At 39.7% G+C, this 26,819-nt stretch overlaps 1 protein-coding gene across 8 annotated transcripts in view; it reads right to left on the bottom strand.

The window, feature by feature from the left end:
* The window catches only part of ESR1 (estrogen receptor 1), a 447,866-nt gene that overhangs the window by 269,355 nt on the left and 151,692 nt on the right, over nucleotides 1-26,819 (bottom strand). The window lies entirely within an intron of this gene.

The following is a 26,819-nucleotide window of genomic DNA, read 5'->3' as shown; positions in this document are numbered from 1 at the left end:
TTTCCTGTCACCTACGCACATTTCATCTCTCCTGGAAAATCAAGCTCTAGTTCCACACAATTTATACGACTTATCTTAAGTATTACAGTTCACAGGGGTTCAACTTTGCATTCTTAGATACGTAACACCTTCCCCACATCTCATGACATCTAGTTAGACACTAGCTTCTATGTCTGGCAACCACTCCACTTCCGTTCCCTTTGCAGTATTTTCTTTCCCCAGCAGGCTCCTAAACGCCAGTGTTCCTCAGGGCTCTGCCCTCAGCCCTCTGCCATTCTCAGATGATATTTGCTCTTTGTGGAATCTCTGCCACACCCAACTGCTGTCCCACACCCCTCCCCTGGACTTCAGACCTATGTGCTAAATACCCACTCTGCACCTCCACATGAACAAACCATAGAAACCTCAAAAACTCAATGCATGCAAAATTAAAATAAATATCTTTCCCAGAAAGCCCTCTCCTACTCCTGCACTCCCATTTTGCCCCTATGATCTAGCAGAAGCATTCCAGCATGCTGTTCTCTGTGCCTAGAGCACCCTTCCTCTTCTCTGAAAAACACCTGTTTATCCTCCCATTCTCAGCTTAAACTGCATTTCCTCCAGGGAGCTTTGCTGGCTCCTGGGGTTAAGTTACAGATCCCGAACTCTCCCTATTATAGTAGAGATCTTTTCACTCCCCTAACTCCAAGCCCTCAGCAGCTTCTCACCACAACAAGAGTAAAGCTCAAGTCCTTCCGTGACCTGGAAGGCCCAGCATGACCCCCTGCACCCTCACCCTTGCCTGCCCACACTCCTTCCCTTGCTCCCCAAGTTCCAGGTGCTGCCACAGCTCTTCCACAAACACATCCAGGACCTCCCTGTCTCAGCGCCTTCTCCCTGCCTGGCTTTCTCACACCATTCTAAACGAGCCTATTACTTTCCATCCTCTTACACTGGTTTGTTTTCTTTTCTTTTTTTTTTAATTATACTTTAAGTTCTGGGATACATGTGCAGAATGTGCAAGTTTGTTACATAGGTATACACGTGCCATGGTGGTTTGCTGCACCCATCAGCCCGTCATCTACATTAGGTATTTCTTCTAATGCTATCACTCCCTTAGCCCCCAACCCCCTGATAGGCCCCAGGTGTGTAATGTTCCCGTCCCTGTGTCCATGTGTTCTCATTGTTCAATTTCCACTTACCAGTGAGAACATGTAGTGTGTGGTTTTCTGTTCCTGTGTTAGTTTGCTGAGAATGATGGTTTCCAGCTTCACCCATGTCCCTGCAAAGGACATTACCTCATCCTTTTTTATGGCTGCATAGTATTCCATGGTGTATATGTGCCACATTTTCTTTATCCAGTCTATCATTGATGGGCATTTGGGTTGGTTCCAAGTCTTTGCTATTGTGAACAATGCTGCAATAAACATACGTGTGCATGTGTCTTTCTAGTAGAATGATTTATAATCCTTTAGGTATATAGCCAGTAATGGGATTGCTGGGCCAAATGGTATTTCTGGTTCTAGATCCTTGAGGGATCATCACACTGTCTTCCACAATGGCTGAACTAATTTACACTCCCATCAACAGTGTAAAAGTGTTCCTATTTCTCCACATCCTCTCCAGCATCTGTTGTTTCCTGACTTTTTAATGATCACCATTCTAACTGGCGTGAGATGGTATCTCATTGTGGTTTTGATTTGCATTTCTCTAATGGCCAGTGATGATGAGATTTTTTTCGTATGTTTGTTGGCTGCATAAATGGTTTGTTTTCTCTACGGCACTCACCCCTCCCCAACATCAAGCCAAGCCAGATTTTAATGTGTTTACTTATTGTCTGTCTTCCCCAGTGAAATGTACGCTTCATTTCCTCCAGCACCTTGAAGACAGCTTGGCATAGAAATAATTGTTGAATCAACATGTGCATAAATAAATGACTGATGCAATGGGCAAACCCTTTGCAGTGCTCTTCCCTGCCTTACCTGTATACCATAACCTCCACTGTGGCAGGGACTGTGGTGACCTCACTTGCCATGGCCTCCCAGCTTATTCTTAGTGTCTGATACACAGTTGGATGATTAATAAATATTTGCCATCTGAGTGAGTGTATGGACATGGTGAGTCCTCTGCCAATCCTCCCAAATCCATGCCTGCCACACCTCCACATTGCAAACCTGTCCTCCCACACTGCAGCAAGAGCCAGGCAGGGTTCTACCATGCAAAATGGACCTTCATGTCTCCTCCACGGCTACCCTAAGGCTTCAGAATCTTCTTTAGATGGTGGGCCCCAGAAAAATAGCTTTAGCTTTAGTTACAGACTCACAGATTTTACTTATAATCTTAGGGCATTCACAGGTCTCTTGAAGTCCATGAATGTCCCACCCAAAAGACTTCAGAGTAAGACCCACTGGCCTACAGGGTAAACACAGTCTCCTTAGCCTCAGCGCATTGTAACCTGGCCACAGTCTCCCTCTCCAGCCCTACCCTTCCCTGTGATGGTTAATTTTATGTGTCACCCTGCCCTGACGAAGTTAGTACACCTCTAGCCTTCACTCACACTCCTTTCTATGTTGGTCAAAAGGCAAAAACCTCCTGAGTGACAATTACCCCTTCTCAGGTAGCAGCCAAAAAGAGTTAATTGTTTCTCATCAGAATCTGCATGTGGCCCCAGAGCATCATGTATAGAACTATTCTGGAGTCCTTATCATCATCATATAACTACGTGTCCACTGTGCATCTCCAGAAAAGAGATCCTATTATAGTCATCTTTGCTTCTCAGTTTCCACCACGATACTAACAATAGCAGCCATTCAACAGATGGTTGTGGAATGACTAAAATTCTGTGTTCCGTATTGCATGCCTTGCCTTCCCAACTAAGCTTTTCAAGAGTATGGATACAGTATTATAAGTATTTATATAACACTCACACACAGAGACACATAAAGCACCTGGAATCGCACTTTTCAGACAGAAAATACCCAATAAATACTTACCGAATAAATTAATCAATAGAGAATTAAGAACAATTTTGCCAGAAGCATAGCTGAGTCTGTTGCTCTGACAGAAGAATGGATTCAGGTAATGAGAAGCCAGTTATCAATGCTTGTATGTGTGCCAACATCCCAGTCCATCTAAATGTGGTTTCCTGTGTACCTCTCTCTGCTTTAAATGTCACTATGGATGGACAGAAGTTGGAGGCAGTTTGTGTCTGTGACCAGAACATACCTCCTGGGTATTTCTAATTGCTATGCAATTTTGTATGTATTTATTTTGTATCTATTTATTTTCCACAAAAGTAAATGTATGTTCTTAAAAAGAATTGACAAGAAGGACTCTACCTAAAATGATAGAGTCTGGAGAGGAAAATCCTGATCCTCCTTTTTAGGAAAGCTCAAGGTAAATGACTCCTGGGCCAGGTTTGGGCAAACCCTAACCATGTGGTAGCTATGTTCTGGGGTAGGCAAGTTAAAAATTGTTTCCTGCATGACAAAATAGGTCCTCCCAACTTTTTACAAATTAATCTAGCTCTTTTATACTGTTTATCTGAAAACTTAATACATCTATCTCATATTATCTATTTAGTGATACAATATTTATTTAATTTTATTTGTAATCATGGTGTCTTTTAGTTAATAAACCAAGGCAGGTAATTCTCATCCCTAAAAAGTACAGAAGAAAATTTCTTCCAAAAAAATGACTGGAGATAGATACAGTTCAAAGAAGCTCCACGAAATCATCTAGGGAGAACGTTATGGCTGCTATTTCAGCTTCTGCACAAAGATTAGACCGCAACTTAGACTTCTGGAAAACCCGGCACGACCCTTGGTCTAATAAAGTGAAAGGGGCTGGCCAAGCAGGTGAGCAGATTTTCACACTAAATTGATGGTTGTGGCAGGCACTATTTTAAGCGTTTTACATGGATTAATTCATTTAACCCTTGAAAGTACTCTAAGCAGTACTACTACAACACCAGTTGTTTTAGAAATAGTAACCAAGGAAGCCAAGGCACAGAGGAATTAGGCCACTCACCAAAGTTGTACAATCAGAAAACAGGGAGTCAAGGACCCTGGCAGTCTGACCCCAGAGCCTGGGCTCCTGGAAGAGAGCAGGATCCTTGGGAGCCCACCTAAAGGGCTCACAACCCAAGAGCAAATTATTTCACATCTGGAAACAAAGTCATTACCTCAGATCTCATCCTTAAACCCAGAAATACTAAATCCCATTAGAAATCACCTGCAATTAGCTGGGCATGGTAGCTCACACCTGTAATCTCACTGCTCTGGAAGGCTGAGGTGGGAGGAATGCTTCAGCCCAAGAGTTAGAGACCAGCCTGGGCAACATAGCAAGACCCAAACTCTACAAAAAATTTAAACATTAGCCAGGTCTGGTGTGCACCTATAATTCTAGCTACTCAGGAGGTTGAGGTGGGGAGATTGCTTGAGCCCAGGGGGTCGAGGCTGCAGTGAGCTGTGACTGTGCCACTGCACTCCAGCATGGGTGACAGAGAGAGAACCTGTCTCAAAAAAAAAAGAAAAGAAAAGAAAAGAAATTGTCTACAATTATTTATTGTAAGGACAGCAATACTTCTTTGAGGGAAAATGCTAATTTAATTTATAATGCAAAGGTTAAGAACTCTGTTGAGTTCCATGAAAACAGAGTTAATGGAGCTGAGAGTCATATAAGAGAATGACTTGATGAAAGTTTGAATGTTTCCTAAAAATATGATTACAGATAATACCTAGTTTAACTCACAAATAGAAAATGATGCATCATTAATGCTCATATATACAAGTTCTGAAATTCTTTATGCACAAAGAACATTAGCATTCACCATTCAAAATTTAAGGCTCTCAGTAAAATGTCAAGAGGCTTTCCCACTCACTTAAGAAAAATGTCTTCACCCCAAAATACAAGCAAGTGTTGATTTTTCACGCTAATGGGAAACAAGAATAGGCTGGAAAAAGTTCCCTAAAAACCCATTTAGTCTGTATCTTTTTATCTTTTGTCAGTTACTAATGTGTAACCAGATGACCCAAGCTGAGTTTCACCACCTCTCCTTTCTTTATTCTTACCAATCCATTCCAAGTGCTAATGAATGGTGAGGTCTGGGAACCCAAAGATACAAGAAAGAAGGCATATGGATGATAGAAAAAAGGTAAGTCGAGAGAGAGAGAGAGCTGCAATTTGACACCACATCTTCTTTTTTAAAAAGCCTGACTTCCAGTCTAATTTCCACAGAAAGCATAGCACTGTATTGGGAGACAATAACTTGATTTACCTGCAGAATTACTAAGAAATTCACTCATTTATTCAACAGCATTGAGTGAGCATCTAGCTGAGACCAGCCAGGGAAAGTACCGAGAAAAAGGACAGACACAAATGGAGGAGAAGAGAAGGGGGAAGCCTAACAGAAAGGAGCCCAGAAGGAAGAGAAAGCATCCAGCCTCTGCCTTGGAAAGCTGACACCTCAAGGCAGAAGACTTTGGCCCTTGGGAAATACACTACAAGAGTCCTAGACCCACTGACTAACACAAAAGTACAGAACTCCAAATATGAAAACCCACCTGCTTACACATTTGGCCCCTGGCCTGCTTTTGAATGTGATCCATAAGTCATTCCATTTATGATCCTATCCAAAAGATAGGACCAATATGTCATCACATAAAATTCCACACACACACATGTCCAGAATTGCAAATGGAAATTTTTACTACAAAAATTATTTGGGAATCTGTGTGTCATTAGGGATCACATTGCTGTCAATGTGATAAATTTCAGGAAAAAGTAAGAGGAGCAGAGTATTGTGATGAAAAGATCTAGACTGACTCATACTCTTAAGTTCTGAACAGAAAGCTGCCAATAACAATTACATGCCTTAAACAAGTCACCGAACCTCTCTGCACCTCAGTTTCTTCATCTGTAAAATGAGAAATTACAACTATGTTTGCTACATTCCCCATCTGGCACTACCATTGTGTGACCATGATTTTATCCCTTGCCTCCAACCAACAATAACATCTGTAGCCAGCTAGAATTTCTTCACTGCATCCAAGAGGGCAAAGCCCATTTTTCAAACTCTTTCCTTAGAGAAATAAAATGGATAAAAGATGAATTGGGAAGGGGTGGTAGCCCTGCATTTAAGTCTTCTTAGCACTCCCATGACCGTGTAATGATGACAAATGGCCATTTCATCAGAGGAAGCTGTCAGTGATAGCCATTGCGTTTCTAATGCTAAAATGATTTTCCCACAAAAAAAATCACTTTTCTAAAATGAGGCATCAGAAAACAGACAGAGAAAGGAAACTAAAGGAAAGGAAGGAAAAGAGAGACAGAGAAAAGGGGGGAAACACTTCTGTATATCTGACATATTCTTTGTTCAACGAACTCTATCAGTAATGATGGAGGTGGGAACTTGAATAGAAGATAAAAGAGCTGAGATATCAAAGACAAAGTAAACATAATTCATCTATTATGACATTGCCTAGGTTAGCACCCATGGCTGGAAAGAGTCCAACAGCATATGAGTGATTCTGGAATAAAAGAGAAGTTGGGCATCATGTAAAATTAAGAGAGGTTCTTTTTCCACAGAACAACTTCAACAGTGGCAAGGCCAAATTCTTAAACATAATCACACACCAGAAATTGTGACACCTCTGAGTAGATGCTAAGGGACCTCTTTGATGCGAAAGTTAAAACTAAATCTTCTAGGTTACTCTTCCTTGACTTTCCTATCCACCCTACAGTAAGTGAGGTCAAAGAGCACCCTATCCTTTTGCTGCTCATGTAACAAAGGAAAACAGTCTTGCTTACTTTTAAGAAGACATAGCAGAGCCTTCTGCAGTGCAGTTTGCAGACAATGTCATCTGGAGACTCTGGGAACATAGGCTGGGAAATGTATAGAGTTGCAGTTATATGGATGTCATGGTGACAGAGGATTGGGTTGATATGTGTGATATGCCCTACCAAGGCAGCAATTCTATGACTTGTTTAGAGTTTTGGAGTTTGGACATGCTATTACGACCTCTTTGACTTAGAGTAACACCTACATATTGCTCTCTGGAACACTTTAACCTCTCCCTCCAGATTCATCTTCTGTTCCTTCACTCCCCTTCCATGTACTTTGCAGTTCAGCAACAAATTACATGACATTCCCAAATCTGCCATGCCTGTGCTTATCCTTATGCCTTGGCTCATGTTTTTTTTCCTGCCAAGAATAACCTTTTCTAGCCCTTTCAAGTCTAGAGAAATCTTCATCACATTGACTCAACTTCACTCTGCTACCTCTCTTCTTTGTACCACTATCTTCTCAGCCCTCATCACACTGCACTGAAAGCTACAGTTACACAGGTTTTATACTTGTTAGACTATGCTGTTATGCCTGTGAGCAGCATGTAATAAATAGGAGGCAGCCAATGCATCATTTGAATTTTCTTAAGTTCAATTCGATTCAAATGAATTGTGTAGAACTCATTCCGTGATATCCCCCAAAATAATTAAAGATACCTTGAGAGGTCAGTAAATCAGTCCTGACATGTGCCTAGTTACCTGCACAAAGTTCCCATAGGCAACAAAAGACAATAGAGCAAAATAAATTTTAATTTTGGATAAGTCACTTCCAGTTTACTAGGATTTTCTAAACCAGTATCTAAGGGACTTGGGACCAAGTTACATAATATGTAAATAATTCTGTGTCATTTTCCTCTTTTGAAAATAAGAATAATAGCATTTTCTCTAGCTGGAGAGATGATGACATTGTATAACATTTATGAAAAGAAGTTAAAACTCATGAAGCCAGATGCTTGATGTTAATCTTTAAAACCTGCTTTGAAGTGCATACATAGTAGTCTTTCGGTAAATCGACTATACTGCAAAGGTTTTTAATTACCATGCAATACTTGACTCCTCTCTCATGTCACATCCAACCCCTCAGGAAATCTCATCAGCTCAACCTTCAAAGTGCGAATCAATACAAACTCTTGATATTTAAAGACATAGTGTTAACTTTTAAAATATAATGGTATTATAGTTGGACTTTTAAAAATAGTCGTCATCCTTTGAAAGTGTAGACGGAAATATTTACAAATGAAACATCATAGTTGAAGCTGGGCGATGTGTACATGAAGGATCGTTATGCTCTTCCACTTCTGTAAAGATTTGAAAACGTTCACAATAAAATGTCAGATCAGGTCATTCCTCCCTTTCAAACCTTTAATTGGATTTTCGACTCACTCAGAGTAAAAGTCAGAGTCCTGAGGACTCTGTCCCCCACGTTCCTCTCCTTACTCACCTCCAAATTCTTTTTTTTCTTTTTTCTTTTTTTTTTTTTTTTTGAGACAGGGTCTCACTCTGTCACGCTGACATGATCTCAGCTCACTGCAACCTCCACCTCCCGGACTCAAGTGATCCTCCCATCTCAGCCTCCCAAGTAATTTGATCCTCCCATCTCAGCCTCCCAAGTAATTGGGACTACAGATGCACGCTACCACATCCGGCTAATTTTCTTTGTATTTTTTTGTAGAGATGGGGTCTCACCATGTTGCCCAGGCTGGTCTCAAGCTCCTGGGCTCAGGTGACCCATCTGCCTCAGCCACCCAAAGTGCTGGGATTACAGGTGTGAGTCACCATGCCCGGTACCTCCAACTTCTTACTCCGTGCCAGCCATGCTGGCCTCTGTACCTCAAGACACCAGGGATGTTCCCACATCAGGGCCTTTTCCCTGCTGTGCCCTCAGCCTAAAATGCTTTTCACCAGGATATCCTCATGGTACTATTCCCTCCCTTATTCAAGACTTTGCTTAAATGTCACCTGTGTAATGGAATCTTTCCCAATTTGTCAATTTGTCCCATTAGACAAATAGATCAATAGTTCACTGATCTATTCCCAGTGCTGATAACAGTACCTGGCATAGAGTAGATGGTCAATGAATATGTGTTGAATGAATAAATGAGCAACGTGGGTCAGCCACCCCATGAAGTTAGCTGGAGGTTTTACAACATCAACAGAGTGAGGTAAGAGCACGGGAGACAAGCCACCATGGTCACTGTAAACCAGGCTGCCAAACTGATTTCAATTACTGCTTACAAGGAGGAAGAACAAGGATCCCATGTGGTGCCTAGGAAGTCAACAAAGTTAATAAAGCAGAGTTTTCTAGAGCCTGAGGATCAAGTATCCAGTAGGAAAGCTGCCCTTTTACTTTTCAGAAACATCTATCCCAGGCCTTGCAGCACAGGCTGACACATTCTAGCCTCTGCATTGGAAGAGCTTCCTGTCATTTCTAGACACTATCCTCTCATGGTTTTGTCTAGACAGCAGAATCAGAAGCAACCTAAAATCTCTGAATATAAGGCTCAAATTCCCAGCCTGTACCTCATTCACTCTTATCTTCCCACAAGATTTGGCCTTGCAAAGAAGAAAATCAACTATATATCTTTATTGCCCTTATAGGTGGTATTTATAACTTTTTGTATTGAGCTCAGAAATCCACTTCCTGATGCTCCCGCTGTAGTATAAGCATGCTATGTGAAGCAAGGTGTGAGCATGCCACAAAGCCAAAGCCAAACCACACAACCGACTTTCAATTCCTTCCCTGCCACCCTCCCGCCCCCGCATCCCCAGGGCTTTCTGGTCAACCTGGCTCATGTCCAACTGGGGCAAAATCACTCAGCTGTTACCTAGTCACCTCCACTTCCACCTGCAAAAGCAACCAAATTCCTAAGTACCCAGAACCCTGGAAAACACATTTCTTTCTTTCTTTTTTTTTTTTGAGATGGAGTCTTGCTCTGCCACCCAGGCTGGAGTGCAGTGGCATGATCTCGGCTCACTGCAACCTCCACCTCCTGGGTCCAAGTGATTCTCCTCTCTCAGCCTCCCGAAGAGCTCGATTACAGGCACGTGTCACCACACTTGGATAATTTTTGTATTTTTGGTAAAGACGAGGTTTCTCCATTTTGGCCAGGCTGGTCTCAAACTCCTGACCTCAGGTGGTCCACCTGCCTTGGCCTCCCAAAGTGCTGGGATTACAGGCATGAGCCACCATACCTGGCCAACAACACATTTCTAACCCTCACTCTGGCTCTTACTCCCAAACGTGCCTTCCATCGTGACTCTGGGAATTCTTTAACAGCCTCAGGTTAGGACTGAGTAAAAGGAAATATTTTGAGGACCTGAGAATTCTCACTTCCATTCCTTTCCCAAAAAGACTTCACAGAATTTTCTCCCAGAAAATGGCACAAGTACAGTTAGTTATCTGACCTATATTCCAATAATTTCTGGAGCATTTCCTTGTCTCACTGTCTCCCATGCATATCCTTTTGTTCACACCATAGCCCTGATTTCTTTACAAACCCAACCATGGATTGGAGAGCCCCAGTCTCACAAGCGCGCTGTAACCATGAATCCCTTGTGCAGCATGCCATCTCCCAAGCCACCAGAGTCACAATCAAGCTCTACCAAGGCAGCCACCCCCAAAGTGTTGCAACCTGAATAGGTAGAGGAGGGGAGTGCAGATCTCTTTAATGTTTATCTAGACAGGAGGTTTGCTTTTGTCTTCTAAATCTTTCACACTTCAAAAAGCATTTCAGAGATTTATTTCTCTGAAATACTCTTTTCTGAAATCCAATTAAAAAATAAGATAATTTCCCCAAGACAACAAAGAAAGGTGCTATTTTTATAATACTCATGATCTTACTCATTCACAAAAGTTACCTAATCCATAGTTTTGAAAGCAAGAACTCTTTTTTTTCTTTTTTTTTGAGATGGAGTCTCACTCTGTTGCCCAGGCTGGAGTGCAGTGGTGCAAGCTCAGCTCACTGCAACCTACACCTCCTGGGTTCAAGCGGTTCTCCTGCCTCAGCCTCCCAAGCAGCTGGGACCGCAGGCGTGTGCCACCACACCCAGCTAATTTTTTGTATTTTTAGTAGAGATGAAGTTTCATCATGTTAGCCAGGATTGTCTCAATCTCCTGACCTGGTGACCTACCCGCCTTGGCCTCCCAAAAGCAAGAACTCTTTTTTACCAGATTCTATTTCTTGATGTTCCCTTCATACATTGTAACATTTTCCCTTATACTTTAAGTATCCTTCTTCTTAAATGTTAGACCTAAAACCATAAAAACCCTAGAAGAAAACCCAGGCAATACCATTCAGGACATAGGTATGGGCAAGGACTTCATGTCCAAAGCACCAAAAGCAATGGCAACAAAAGCCAAAATTGACAAATGGGATCTAATTAAACTAAAGAGCTTCTGCACAGCAAAAGAAACTACCATCAGAGTGAACAGGCAACCTACAGAATGGGAGAAAATTTTTGCAATCTACTCATCTGATAAAGGGCTAATATCCAGAATCTACAAAGAACTCAACAAATTTACAAGAAAAAAACAAACAACCCCAACAACAAGTGGGCGAAGGACATGAACAGACACTTCTCAAAAGAAGACATTTATGCAGCCAACAGACACATGAAAAAATGCTCATCATCACTGGCCATCAGAGAAATGCAAATCAAAACCACAATGAGATATCATCTCACACCAGTTAGAATGGCAATCATTAAAAAGTCAGGAAACAACAGGTGCTGGAGAGGATGTGGAGAAACAGGAACACTTTTACACTGTTGGTGGGACTGTAAACTAGTTCAACCATTGTGGAAGACAGTGTGGCGATTCCTCAGGGATCTAGAACTGGAAATACCATTTGACCCAGCCATCCCATTACTGGGTATATACCCAAAGGACTATAAATCATGCTGCTATAAAGATACATGCACATGTATGTTTATTGCGGCACTATATACAATAACAAAGACTTGGAACCAACCCAAATATCCATCAATGGTAGACTGGATTAAGAAAATGTGGCACATATACACCATGGAATACTATGCAGCCATAAAAAAGGATGAGTTCATGTTCTTTGTAGGGACATGGATGAAGCTGGAAACCATCATTCTCAGCAAACTATCCCAAGGACAAAAAACCAAACACCGCATGTTCTCACTCATAGGTGGGAATTGAACAATGAGAACAGTTGGACACAGGGTGGGGAATGTCACACACCGGGGCCTGTCGTTGGATGGGGGTAGGGGGGAGGGATAGCATTAGGAGATATACCTAATGTAAAGGATGAGTTAATAGGTGCAGCACACCAACATGGCGCATGTATGCATATGTAACAAACCTGCACATTGTGCACATGTACCCTAGAATTTAAAGTATAATTTAAAAAAAAAGAAAAAGAAAAACAAAACCAAAAAACAAATAATAGTCATTTCAAAAAAAATTATCCTTCTTTACAATTAGCAATAATTACAATTATCTGAATGACAGCAATGTCATTGTATGTTTAATCGAAACCTATGTCATCTACTATAATCAATAATAATGACAAAAATAAGGATGCAAATTCTACATCAGCATGCCTCCTTTCCTGGTAGAAAAGCAGGTGGAAACAGGCACCATAACAGAAAACCTCCAGCCTTCAAAAAATTAAGCCCATTAAGCAGAAAGGCAGCATGGCTAGGGCTGCCAGATGTAACCAACAAAAATACAGGACATTCAATTAAATTTGAATTTCAGATAAACAACAAATAATATTTTAGTATAATATTGCATGGGACATGCTAAAATGTTATTTGTTATTTAACTGAAATTCCAGTTTACCTGGGCATCCTATGTTTTATCTGACAAGCCTACATATGATTCTTCTAAGAGAAGGCAGCAGAGATGCATGAATCTGGCCGCAATTACAGATCTGAGCTCAGGACAATAGGAAATCATCACACTTTTAACCATGCTTTTCTCATCAAGAGACAAAAGTCTGTTTCGGACATAATTAAGCAACTTTGAAGATGCACTAAGTCTTGGGCCAGTGGGATATCACATTAGGTTACTGTTCCTGTTTACTAAAATTATGTAGGAGTTTACAAAAAAGAAAAAGAAAAAAGCTAATGAACCTTCTGATTCACATAGCTTAGGTTACCAAAAAGAAACTCCCTCACCTTTAAGAACTCCCTGGCACAGCATCATGAGGCGTGCAGCTTTCATTTCTCTTTCTCACTTCCTCTCCACCTGCTGGAGCTCTCCTTCATGGAGATTCAATTAGAAAGGTTTAGCCTGGACTTCGGGAAGATTTAAAATGATCATCTCCCAAGGAGAAGAAATATTGACTTAGAAAAAGTTACCATTGACCTAATCTTCCTGTGTTTAGCATCATCTGTCTCCAAGGAATCACCAGAATGCAGGATGCTGAGCAAAGCCTCTCAGAGTATCACGAGGGGAGTGAGCTTTGTTTTCAGCTCCTTAGAGGAACTCATTTTGTTGCAAGGATCTTGATAGTATTTTCAAAACCAGAAGAAAATACATTTTGGCCTTCAATTTTTCACCGAAAAGAAAAGAAATGTGAAGGACAATCTCAAGAAGTCCATACTAACTTCACCTACCTCAAATTGTTTTGCTTCTACATGTATAAAAGTCATAAAATATTGATATCAAGAACATATTAATCCCTACATTATCTCTTTACAGCATTGTGAATTGTAAGATTTTTTCATATCTCCTTTTAAAATTTTTTAACTGACAATTCTAGCAGTTCTTTGACTCATTTAAAAGAAATCAAAGTGAAAAAATGCTATAGTTTTGTTTAGTTATAAATTCTATCCTGATAAATATATATCTCTACAGAATAAGTTGTGTCAAATCATCTTGGTGTAGTACAGTTACAACCCACCAGCCATGCCTTTCTTTAACACATGTAACGGGGACATTAGTTATACTTCCGACATATGGGTCCATCAATTGCCATTCTTATTAAACTTTCATTTCATTTCCTGGAACAATATTAAACTACAAGGGGAAAATTTAATAGTAAACAGTATATAACCAACATCGGGCTTAGTCATTAGTCTCAGAGAAGACACATGTTTTTCAACATGTGGACCAGGTAACTAAAAATGTCTATCGTAACCTGGCTGCTAGATCAAGCACAGATCAAATTATTTTTTTAATTCTGTCAATACTAAAGTGAAATATCTATAATGAAATAATGCAAGTTCCATTTTCACATTGGTGATAGTGGACTAAAAATAGCACCCAACTGCTTCAGAAATCTGAAAGGAGACAGTGTAAGTCTCCAGAGAAGTCTGGCAAGGTCACTCCTAACCTTTAAGCCCTGGAAACAGAAAAAAAGAAGAAAAACAAGGGAATCTTCAATACCAAAGTAAACAATGTATGGTTATTAAATTAAGAGTAAATAATCTAAATGGAAGTATAGGAAATAATTCATCACTAGAGAACTAACACCGACTCGACAAACAGAGGTTAAAAATTCTCACGTGTACCATATACCAATTAAACAGATGGCCTGTCTAGACAAGCATGGCTGGGGCATTCACTTTAGCCATCATTATAATGTTGTAGTGACCAGAATTAGGTATTCTGTCATCCTGCTTGCTTGAGCTTCTACTATAAATGCTGGAACAGTAGCAATGAGCATGGCATGGTCTGATGCCCTCGGTGAACAGGAACTGGGCATGCCTCCATCTATTAGGTGTGAGGTAGTGGTCAGGAGTCAGAATAGAGGACCTAGCCCTGGTTCTGTCTCTACCAGCTGGGAAACTTTGGGGGAAGTTCCTTCACCTTTCCAGACTTTGATTTCTTCACCTGGAAAATATAAAAGGTAGGATTCCATCATGTCTAAGGCCCCTCCTAGATGACAATACTGTGATTTTATGATGTTATTTGTGCAAAGAGACGATTGCACCAAATTACACTATAATTTTACCCAGATTTTAAGTTCTCAGATGGGTTTCATATGCAAAGAAATTCCTAAGGTTGCTATCAGCAAGTCTTTGTAGAATTTCATTTATTGGCTTCTGATATTAGAAGGAAAAACATCCCCCTACTTAATGGAAAATTGTTTAAACATGCTTTTAGCAAGGATCATAAAAATAGCCATTTCCCATAAAAATAAAAGCAGCAGCCTCGGGACACAGTCTAAGATGAAAGCATTGTCACAACTAAAATAAAGACAAGGAATTAACAAACTAACTGCCAACTAAATTGATCAGCAACAGAAAAATCCTGTCAATTTCTCTGCATAATGTCGTGGGTTAAAACCTTAAGCTCCAGAGTCCAAATTCTAGATCTAGAATCCCTAATTCTCCAGTACTGGTTGTATGACCTTGGGCAAGTCACTTCCCCTCTCCAAGTCTTAGTTTCTACGTCCCATAAAATGAGAATAACAATAGTACCAGCCTCTTATGAGAAATGTAAGGTATAAACAAGATGATCATTAAGGTTTTCGGCAAGGCACCTGGTACATTGTGTTCAAAAAACACTAGCTATCAGTGTTCTTCAAGTTATTTCTCTGATTCTTAACAGTTTACCCTTATTTTATTAATTCAATATTCAGCTCTATAAGTTAGTAAGCATTTATTCTGTCCAAGGAACTGGGCTGGAGCTCTGAAGAGTACCACTCAGTTCCTCTTCACAACCTCACCTGCCCTTCTTTGTCTGGCTAAATCCTCATTCTTAAAAAATTCGGTTGAAAGGGTCACTTGCTCTATTAAACCATTTTGACCTCCATATCAATGGACCAAGATCCTCCATCTGGGTAAGTGCCTCTCCTCAATGCTCCTGGCTGTCTCTTTTCTATCACAGTTCTTATTCTACTGTTTTTTCATTGTCTATCCACTTGTCATCTCCCTCACTCAACCATAAACTCCTTGATGACAATGTTCCCAATCTCTGTACCTACCACCAAAGCCAGTACATGATCAACATCCAGTAATGCTTGCTGAGTGAATGAATACGATAAATGAATTAGTAAATCTATGAAATTACTCTAATATGCTTTATAAGAGTGGTCCCCAACCTTTTTGGCACCAGTTCCATGACTGGTTTCATGGAAGACAATTTTACCACAGACGGAACTGGGGATGGTTTTGGGATAATTCCAGTGCATCACATTTATTGTGCACTTTATTTCTACTAGTATTATACTGTAACATATAATGAAATAATTATGCAACTCACCATAATGTAGATTCAGTGAGAGCCCTGAACTTGTTTTCCTGCAACTAGACAGTCCCATCTGGGGGTGATGGGACACAATGACAGATCATCAGGAATTAGATTCTCATAAGAAGAACCCAGATCCCTCACATGCACAGTTCACAGTAGGGTTTGCATTCCTATGAAAATCTAATGCGACCGCTGATCTGACAGGAGGCGGAGCTCAGGCATAATGCAAGCGATGGGGAGCAGCTGTAAATACAGATGAAGCTTCACTTGCATGCCCACTGCTCACCTCCTGCTGTGCGGCCCAGTTCCTAACAGGCCCCAAACCAGTACGAGTCCATGGTCCAGAGGCTGGGGACTGCTGCTCTATACATTAATAAAATCTATTCCATAGAGGGGGAAGACAACTCTATTTACAACTAAAATGAAAGGAATTATCTGGTGATTACAGTAAAAGTACCGGGAAAAGGTGCTGTATGCACACAATGCACACCGAACAAATGCCAGGTGGAAAATTCACCTGATAGGGATAGCATTTGAGCTGAACCTTGACTTCTGGGTAGAATCAGCCTAACAGAGATGGAACAAGAAGAAAGAAGGGTACATGGTACAGATGAAGATCACTATGAAGAAGAACGTAGGAACATGCCATTTAAACATGGCTCTTTCAACAAGAGCTTCTTGGAGTAATAGTTAGGAGATTGATTGGAATCAAAGTACAAGGGCTTGATTGCCACACCATGGAACATACATGTTTTCTCTGACTGGCCTGAGGTCTTTTACGCAGAGGAAGAACCAGATCAGGTTGGGGAGTATATATGATATATGTATATTATATATATATATGTATATCAGGTATATATATGTGTGTGTGTGTATATATATATGTGTATATATACACTTTAGGTAGTACACTCTAGTAGCTTATGATTAATTAGAGTTTGAAAGCTCAAAAGCTAAAAGCAATAAGAGAAAATTGACCCTGTGTAGAGAAAGGCAAGAATGACATGACAGACATCTGAGAGGAAACTTCTCATCAGTGTTTTTAAGATGTCCTAGAAAATGACCAGTACTGCACTGTTGTCAACTACAGTCATTCAGTATAAGAACTCTTGCAAAAGAATGTTTCTACAAGTTACTTGATAACTTTGCTAGCTATTCCCTAATATCAAACACAGGCTTCTTAGAAAAGGGTTGGACTCTTGATAGAAAAGCAACATTGGTTTCATTGATCACAATTGCTGAGCATCAAAAACAAAGAACCAAGATCCAGAGAGCTCTGGGACAGGGGTTGATAATCCCTCATTGTGTGGAGCCCAAAACCTGTTAGTCAAGTAGTGTGGGCACTAGAGGAGACCCATGTTCACTTCTCACCCAAACACTTGCATTTATACATATCTCTGAGATTTTGAAGACTTGCTTTCAGCTGCTTATTCTGAGTTCACATGAGGAAATGAGTGGGCTTGAGGACTGAGGACCAGACACCATGGGCTTCTATACCAAGCTGGAGTGCCTGAATGCCACTTCCCTCATCCATAAATTCATCTTCTACAACACAAAATTGGACTGGGGAAGCATTAAAAACAGTATTCTATTTGTGGAAAGGATTTTGCAAATACGTCAGAGGGAGGACACGAGGAGAGCTTTCATTGAGTCCTCCTCCACATTTAAGACTGGTTTAAGGATTCAAACTTACAGGACTTCCCAACCATGCAACTGGAAATTTTATGCAATCAACAATTGTACTGATATTTGGGATTTTATAGCTGTATCAACAATGCTAGAGGTTATGTGTACCACTAACAGCCTGAATTGGTGGCAACTCTCTGATGAACCAGAAGGAAAAAGAACCCTATGAAGGGAAGATATGAGGGCTTAAATTACCTTCAGTTATCTAAACACTTAACAAAAATCGAATTATACAGGCTAACTGGCACAGGTGTGTGTTTGTGTCCATGTTTTAGGTTGCTTCCTAACGTTATCTTCATATCTGGTATCAAAAATCTGCATCTTCATACCCTTCAATCTACCTTCTTTGTATTTATTCCATATCAAATGCAACGGCCAGTCTTGAAACTTATTTTGGAAAGCTGAGGAGTAGAATTGAAAGCTACTGTGATCTTTCTCCCCAGCACTCCTTTTACCCTCTGCTTCTGAAATCCAAGAGGCCCAAGGAAATGAAGACTTGGAAATCTAGCAGACCTGGGTTTGAATAGTGCTCCTCATGGTTAGAACACAGCAAAACCTTGAGGCACATCACTAGTCTCACTTCCCTCCATGTCTCCATCCTGAAGACTTGGAAATATCCTCCATCTAAAGTCATAGGAAGAGTAAATGAGCTTTAACTGTAAATCAGTGAGAAAAGCCCCAAAATTTGTTTTGTTTGTTGTTTTTCTTAACTACTGACTCAAGCTTCGACCCAGAGCAATTGTCAGAACTGCTGAAATACGACCTGGATCTCAGTAGTTTTTTAATCATCTGGGTGATTCTGAAATAATCCTTGATTTGGATATTCCAACCAACGTGAAAAAGACGTCCTTGTAGATGCTCCCTAAGTACGAGCTTCCAACTCCTTCTTTCTCACAGTTCCCATTTTTCCAAATTACAGAAAAATTCCTTCCTTGCCCTCTGTACATCATAGCTTCTCCATAAGCTGCTTACCTCAGCTTCAATTAATTCCCTCTCTGGGATTGCTTCAGTCCACAATACTTAATGCCCCTCACTCTTTTTATTGACTGATTAATTTTTACTGATTTGGAGTGTCTTTGTTTCTGTTTTTGTTTTTTTGTAGAGACAGGGTCTCACTATGTTGCCCAGGCTGGTCTGGAACTCCTGGACTCAAGCAATCCTCCCTTCGGTTCCTCAAAGTGCTGGGATTACAGGCATGAGCAGCTGCACGCAGCCAAATTTGAAGTTTTTTTTTACAGTTGTTTTGTTTTGTTTTTGTAGCACAGTACCTGGCATGTAATAAGCACTTCAAGAAATACTAGCTTCCTGCTTCCTTTTGGTTGCAGAAGTTTAACTTCTAATCACAATAGGGTATTAAAGTTAGTCACTTGAAGGCAAAATAAACAAATATAGGGACATTCCAGACCCGTAGAGAATTCCCATACTCACCTTCTTCAGGGTATAGTACTCAATTCCCTTCCGAAGCAGTAATAAGAAATAATGGCTTGCTATGTGCCAGGAATGTTATAAGCCCTAGACATCTATGAATTTGTTTAATCCTCACATCATCCAAACGATGTAGCTTTTACAGATTAGGAAACTGAGGCACACAGTTAAGCAATTTGCCAGTGATGACAACTACACAGGAGTCACGCCAGAATAGAAATATAGCTGCTGGCTCCCAGACCTGTGCTTTCATCACTCTATTATATAGAATCGATTCTCATTATTCGTGGTACTCATGTTCTATAAAGTCGCCTCAAACACTGAATTAGCAAATACTGAACCATTGCATTGAGAGGAGAACAGGGTAGGTTCCTGGGAGCCTTTGGTCACAGCATTTTTGCCAACTCATTAATACATAACCTTGTTTTATATGTTTTTCTGTTCAAAAACACTGTATTTAATATATCCTGTTGATTCACCATCATTGAACTCATGGCCAACAGCATTGTAACTCATGCCTGAATAAAGCTTATCAAACACGTATTTTCTCTTAAGACACGTCAGAGCCTTGTCTTAGAATCCCTAGACAGTACTTCAGGACCATGCTTAGGGGCCATTTTAAACAGCAAAATCATCAACAGGGATTATGAAAATGCAAAAATCATAACACGAAGTAGATAGCAAGAGGGACACTTGTTTATAGTCTGAGGGCTGCAAGGAGAAGTGAGCCTTGCTCAGCCTCAGCTGGGAACATATACGTCATATAACTCAAATTTTTTTGCCATTCCACACATGTCTGCAAAGGACTGAGAAAGCACCGTGAGTATTGACTCGAAGGTTACAAATAAACGTCAGTAAGTCAGCGAATTTGCAAATACAGAATCCATGAATAATGAGGGCCGACTGTACTTGGAATGCTGTGCGGAGTCCTTTTTCTACTTTTGTTCCTGAGAAAGAGAGATTCACAAACTTCCCACATTCTTCCAGTGGCATCTAAGGATCCCTTCCTAAATGGCCTTTCTCCCAGCCAATAGACTGAAGCAAACCATGTCCCTGATGCTTCCTGCCCACCACCATCCATTCTTTCAACCAACAGCTTCTCCGGGCTTTCACGTGCCATGCACTTTGCTAAGAGCTTGAGGGAAATACAGCAATGAAGAAGAGATGATTTCTGTTTGGACCAGTGCTCAGGGATTCCTCCTATTAGAAATCAAAGGGGCTTCCAAAAGCCCTACAATTTTTTCCCTGTAACTAAAGAAAATAGCTTCTCAATGTAACTAAATTTTATCTCATACGCAAATTGGAATGTATACCCTTTCACTCTGAATTGCTTGAAATATTCCAGGAGAAATAAATACAACTTTGTGTAAGGTCTTCTAAAAAAGCAGAAATCAAAGTCACCAGAAAGAACCTTTAAAATCAACTATGTTTCTGACAATGTCGCTTTCGAAACTGTTACCCCACCCCCGCAAAATCACCATTGAAAAATACCTTTGTGGTGTAAGTAAGATTAATCATGAATGCACTGAATGTTCAGAAATGAGTGTTTTTGTTTTTGTTGATTAAGTGGGAAGTTACAGTTAGCAAAAATGCCTTGTACACGTTCACATGGATCTAAAACTCCTGAAACCAAGTTTACTGGGAGACAACAGTCAAGACTACACTGTTAGTTTACACATGCAGGAGATTCTGGTATTAGAATCTCACCTATTCATGCTATAAGACTTCCCAGCTGCTAGGTGCAATGCTGTTGCATGAACTGCTGGGAAAACAAAACCACACTTTATATAGTCTAAGCCCTCAATGAATGACTCAGTTTGGAATAAGGTAGCCAAATGAATGAATGAACAAACTTTCAAAGAAATTCTACTAATTGAAAATTTCTTCTTTATTTTGTTGAAGTTTCTATCCTCAGAGACAAGGAAAACATCACTTTTTGAAACTTTTAATCTAGTTAATACCACTCTGAGTTATTACGGTATATTCTTATACTGGCTGAGGTAGGAACTCTGTTTAGCCCCGTTCCAAATTTCATTAAAATAACAGCTGAGACAGGTCAATAAAGAAATAAACCAGAAAAGGTGAAAGAAAAATATCTGAGAATACACAGATGGAACAACTAAAACAGAAAAGAAAAAAGAAAGCTTAATAGGGTAAAAGAGGCCAAAAACTCTTTAAAGGGAGTTTAAACTTCTATGTATTAGAAAATAAAGCAAATGAAACAAGAAAATATGAGAATGGACTCAAAATTCTAAAAGACCTGCAGAAGAAAGAGGAAGTACGCCAAAGCAAAGATGACTATTTCTAACATCATTTAATTGCAGGAAACTAAAAGAGAACATTGTCTTTTGCTTTCAGGGCCATAAAAGAAATCCCAAGCTGCCCAACAAGTCAAGGAGCCAAGAAAACTGCCCAGGAAGTAGTGCCAGGTATGCACAAGTTGGCTGCTGGGGCCCCTAACTTGCCACTGTTTAGGAACAGGCAGAATGAGCCCGGGACCGAAGGATGGAAGACAGAACTGGAACCAAGGAGCGTGGACCTTAGGGCCCGGCCAGTTCTACGGCTTCTGAGAAGGAGATGAGAATCTGAATAACAAAACTGCAGAGGTCTTCCATTCCTCCTGGGGTTGACAACATTTGGGGAACTCTCAAAAAGAACCCACGTGAGCTTTTCAAGGGCTCATTTGGAAATGTCTAGTTCTGAACATTACTTAATGGATTTTATTAACTTTAAGTGAACTTTTATAATTTTCCCAAGTGTAACTCATAGGATCTCCAAAAAATAGAACATTACCAAACAAAAAAGTCTACTATCTTACTAAAGATGGCACATTTATTTAAAGTAGATGCTATAAGAACAAACTAATTTGTCCCTCTAAATAGTTCAGAGGAGAGACAAAAAATTTTCAGTCTTGCTTGGAATTTTGGGTTCTTTTAAATTTTTTGTGTAGCAATTATAGGTACTTAATAAGTTTCTAATATTATTGGTAATATCATTATTAAAATTTTCAGACTATGGAATTAGAATTCTAAAACAATGAGCCAAGTAGATTTAAAGGATTGGATTTCTGTATAGGATGAACATCTCCAGGGTCCATAGGAGGCATCCAGAAATACCACCTACCCAAACTGAGACAAAAACTTCATTTTCATCATCATCGGCATCATCAAAATCATGGATCATTACCACCACCACATCACTTACAAGCGGGTTTTAAGAAAGTCATACTCTTTCTTATTTGCCCACGTTTCTTGAAATTATTACTTTATTAAACTACATAAAATTGTGTCAGTTGAGACCAGAATAGTTGTCATTCTATGCTTCCTATATTTTTTTGAGGTGATCTAAAAATATACACATAATTTAAAACATTGTTGATTACTGCAAAACTTTCTTCAGAGTCCCTCCTGATATTATCCAAGGCAGAGAATTCAGCAATTATGGTTTCTTCCCTCATGAGATTAAGGATATTATAAAGGTGCTTCCCGTAACCTCCAGCCCACTTAAATTCTGGGATTTCAGAGATCAGTATGAGTATATTTTAGAGACGAAGTAGCGAACAGCTCAGACATACTTTTTTTTTTTTTTTTTTTTGTAAGTGACATTACACGTCAATTCACTGGCGGAGTTTAAAATATAAAACCCCTCAATAACTTTGGTGAACTTCCTTCTTTTCATGAAGTCCCTTACACTTTCGCTTTGGCTGGTTTCAAGTGGCTGTATTTTTTGGATTAATAGAGCATCTTTCTCTGGAGTATGCATATGGTTCTAAACAAGTGTAGCCACTCTGTTTTCCTTTTTTTAGATAAGCAAACTGAGACAGAATTAAACCAAAAGACTAATTTGCTCCTCTCCATTCAAAGTTGTCTGGAAAAGAAAGAAACACACTTAGCACGCTGCTCTCTCTACTGGGTTCTTCTAAAGTTACATTAAAAATAATAATGAAGTCACAGGGAGGGGTTAAGATGTATTAATTTCATGCTGAGTACGGATTTTAGAAAAATATAATTAAAATTCATATATTTCCTTATGTAAAATTGTTTACACATAATCAGGGTTTTGACTTTTTTTAATGTATCTGTAAAATAAATGTTCTTTATGATAACCTGGTAAGCCAGGCTGCAGACAAATGTTGCAGATGGTGATAAAGATTTTACTTAAATTTGACTTTCACAGGAAAAGATTTCATATAATCATCATTCTATATTTATAACAAAATTCCTGACCACTTGAATCTGTTATTTCCCTGCTTTTTAGCCTATGAAAGCACCAAAACAAATATTAACATGTGAGTAAAATAATAAAAACACCCAATGTTTGTTTAGTTTCTATACCACTTTCACATATACAATCTCACTTAACAAAGTTACTATTGTCTCATCATTCATTAATGGTAAGTCTGGCATCTTTTCTAGTTTTTCCTGATATCTATGGTTCCTCCCCTTGGCAGTTTCTTACACCTGTCTTACATATCCTTAAAACTATAAGAAACTAAAAGAAATCCCAAGCCGCCAAAATTCTCAAACCTGAGAATTTTCCCAAATTATGAATGTCATAGACTAAGTATAATCACAAAAGTAAATAACAACTTTAGCCAGGGATCCAAATTAAATGAGTGTGAGAAAGATTAGAATAAGTGGCAATTATCCTTCAGGAGCTTTCTTCCAAACAGGTACAAGCCACATGGAGGAGGTGAAAATGAAATGGGGATTGAAGATGTGATTCCGTTTTCATCCGAAAATATGCTCATTCACCAGGGAATATGTGACTCTTTGGACTATTCTTAGACCAGCACAAAGTGTCAGGTAATCAGTAACAATTTAAATTAATAAAAAAGTAAGATCAGAAAGGAAGGGGGCTGAAATGTTATCTAAGTAAAAGGAAAAATGTATCGGAAACTTGAAACTTAGTCACTTAAATCTCACTTTGGAAATCAGTCTCTATTCAAAGTTGAGAAAGAGTTTCAAATGATCACCAGTGGAAAAATTAGTTGTCCAAAATATGCAGATGGCCAGGATACAAATTAGCAGGGCATTGATTTTGATGCAAAAGGTTTATACATTTGCCAAGTTTTTTGGAGAAGTGAGAGATGTCTAACTTTTAAGAATACTGAGTAATAAAACTGAAATAAGCATGCAGCATTAAATTCCTAATTTGAACTTTAAAAAGGATAGTTGATATAGTTAAGCTTCATCTTCCGTTTTATTCAAAGTTCCTAAGTTGTTTGAAATCTAAAAAAGGAACCCAGGATAAGATGACTCCCTGTTTCCTTCATTGTGAAATTTTGAGTAACATCTTGCAAAATCTCAGCTTGCCAAGTAACAAATTTATATTAATAACAATTTGCTGGGACATGTGACAATCTTTCTCACATTATTATGCGCCCAGAGAAATTTTATCTATTACATTTCTTCACACATAGATGTGGCTGCATATTATGGAAGAAATGGAAGAAGGTAACCACAGCATCTCAATGCTAAATGACGTGACCTTCACATAAATTCCCTGAACATCCAGTGGGACACTCGGGAGGACAGTCCACATGACAGCACCATTCTACAATAGAAAAGTTAAGAATCAGATGGTAAAACTTAGCCTAACTGACTAAAGACACCAACCTAATTTATAAGGGGAAAATGAAGACAATCAAAATAGCCTTTTGATTTGTATAGGTAAAAACAACCAGCCACTTGCCTGAATTTTTTGTTTTCTACTGAACATATAATATTTTAGGCCATTAGCTTTCTAATTTTTTCTTTGAATTCAATCCACAGTAAGAAATACATTTTACATCACAATCAGCACACAGAAGCACATATAATTGAAACAGATTTTCAGGAAACAAAACTTATCCTTACGAAATACCATGCACTCTGATATTTTCTACTATATTCCTTTCCATTTTAGTCCTTTTAAAAAATATTCTAGACTCACTAAACTGATTTCATGACCCTCTGGGTCATGACAAGCAGTTTGAAAACACTGCTTTCAGCCCCAAAACTTTTGAGAACTACTTAAGAAACTTAAAGTTTCCTAAAACAGCCCAATCAATCCTTTCCTTTATACCCAGAGTCATTTAAGCAGAAAAACTGAGGGGGAAAAATACTAAATAATATCTGTCCATATGAAGAACTTGCATAGATGCTTCTTTTCCTTGCTGGATAATAACAGGCAGAATTCTAACAAAAGAGGAAAGATAATCCAGGAAACAAAACACAGGAAAAATCATTCTAAAACTGAATTTCCACACAGAGTCCCATTTGTGCAAGTTTTTTTTAATTTTTAAGTTCCTTGTCTCTTTTTTATTATTCTAAGAGTGTTTGAATATCATGTAATGCAAAAAGTGTAAGATAGGGCATATTACAGTGATACTACTTATCACTGGGATGATGAACAATTTTGAATAAGATGCGATCCCCTCTGTATTTGACCAGGTTCACTTTGTAATTATTAGCAAGGCAGTAAATAATCTACCAAGGAGCAGTCTCATTAGTGCCCATTGAAATTCAGCAGCATTAATTTGCAATAAAAGAACTGAAAATTAAATAGGGAAGAAAATGGTTTCTGGAGTCCATCACAAGGTTATGGAATTCACATCATACCAGTGCCTTCCTTCACATCAAGCAGTTTTAAATGTTGTGTGGAATTAGACTTAATCGCTGTACTTTGTTCTTCCATTTAAAAAAAAAAAGGTGGGCAGAAGAAATCCTTTTTCTCTGCTTTAACCCTAAATTAAAACAAGTAAAATTAATTTGAAATATGCCAACTTTTAAAAGTTTTGTTCATTGTTTGTCTTTTGAGTAAAGACAGCTTGGATCTGCGTGGCTGTGGGATGCTCTAAATTTCTCTAAGGCGGCTGAAGATGCACGCTGAATACCCCCAGAATCTGCCCTTCAGTATCCTCTGGGGCCAAACTGCACTTTAGTCCCCTTCCTTCTGCTGTAAATATCCCTGGAAACAGAATACTGAACAAAAACTGGTCCACGGCTTACAAGGCAGAAAGATATAGGGACACCAGTCCGGATACCAGTGTACAGTTGGGAAATGCCTAATTCAGGACCCAGCCATGTGGCGCCCTGAAGCTTCCAAACCCAGTCCGGGGTACACCTGTCCCGTGGCCACCTAGGAAGGTGTTCACCAGAAGCGCCCACCTAATCCCTCTGCAGGCCCATCAGGAAAACAAAAAACAAAAAACAAAAGGAGAAACTGGGCAAGAGAAAATGGGAGGGAGAGGAGAGGGAGAAAGAACAATTCTTGTCGGGAAAAAAATTAAAATGAGGACACACAACCTTCTCCATTGAAGTCACAAAGTGGTCTCCTGTGTCCTGGACCGGCCGCGCTCCTTCCACAGTGGCTGCGAGGCGCAGACCCTGGCTGACCCGCACGCCACTCCGGGGCATTCTCCCCGGGTGGGACAGGCTCGTCACTGGGCTGGCAGGAGATTATTTTTAAGCACTTGTGCTTCCATATGGCTTGTTTTAAACTCGCGGGACACCTACAAATTTCCGGCTGTCAGAAGTCACATGCCAGCAATCCGCTCCAGCGCGGACTCAGCCAGCTAACTCCGAAATCAGACCCATTCAACTCCCAATCGCTCTCTAAAGCCCCAGGACGTGGGGTGGGGAGGAGGGGAAAGCGGGTGACAGGAATCGCTTCCCAGAAAGTCATCATCATAGCTGACATATTTCCAATCAAATAGTCTAGATGAAAG

This window comes from Pan troglodytes, chromosome 5 (genome assembly GCF_028858775.2).
Source record: "Pan troglodytes isolate AG18354 chromosome 5, NHGRI_mPanTro3-v2.0_pri, whole genome shotgun sequence".
NCBI classification, from domain to species: Eukaryota; Metazoa; Chordata; class Mammalia; order Primates; family Hominidae; genus Pan; species Pan troglodytes.
This window is presented reverse-complemented; position numbering and strand designations above follow the sequence as displayed.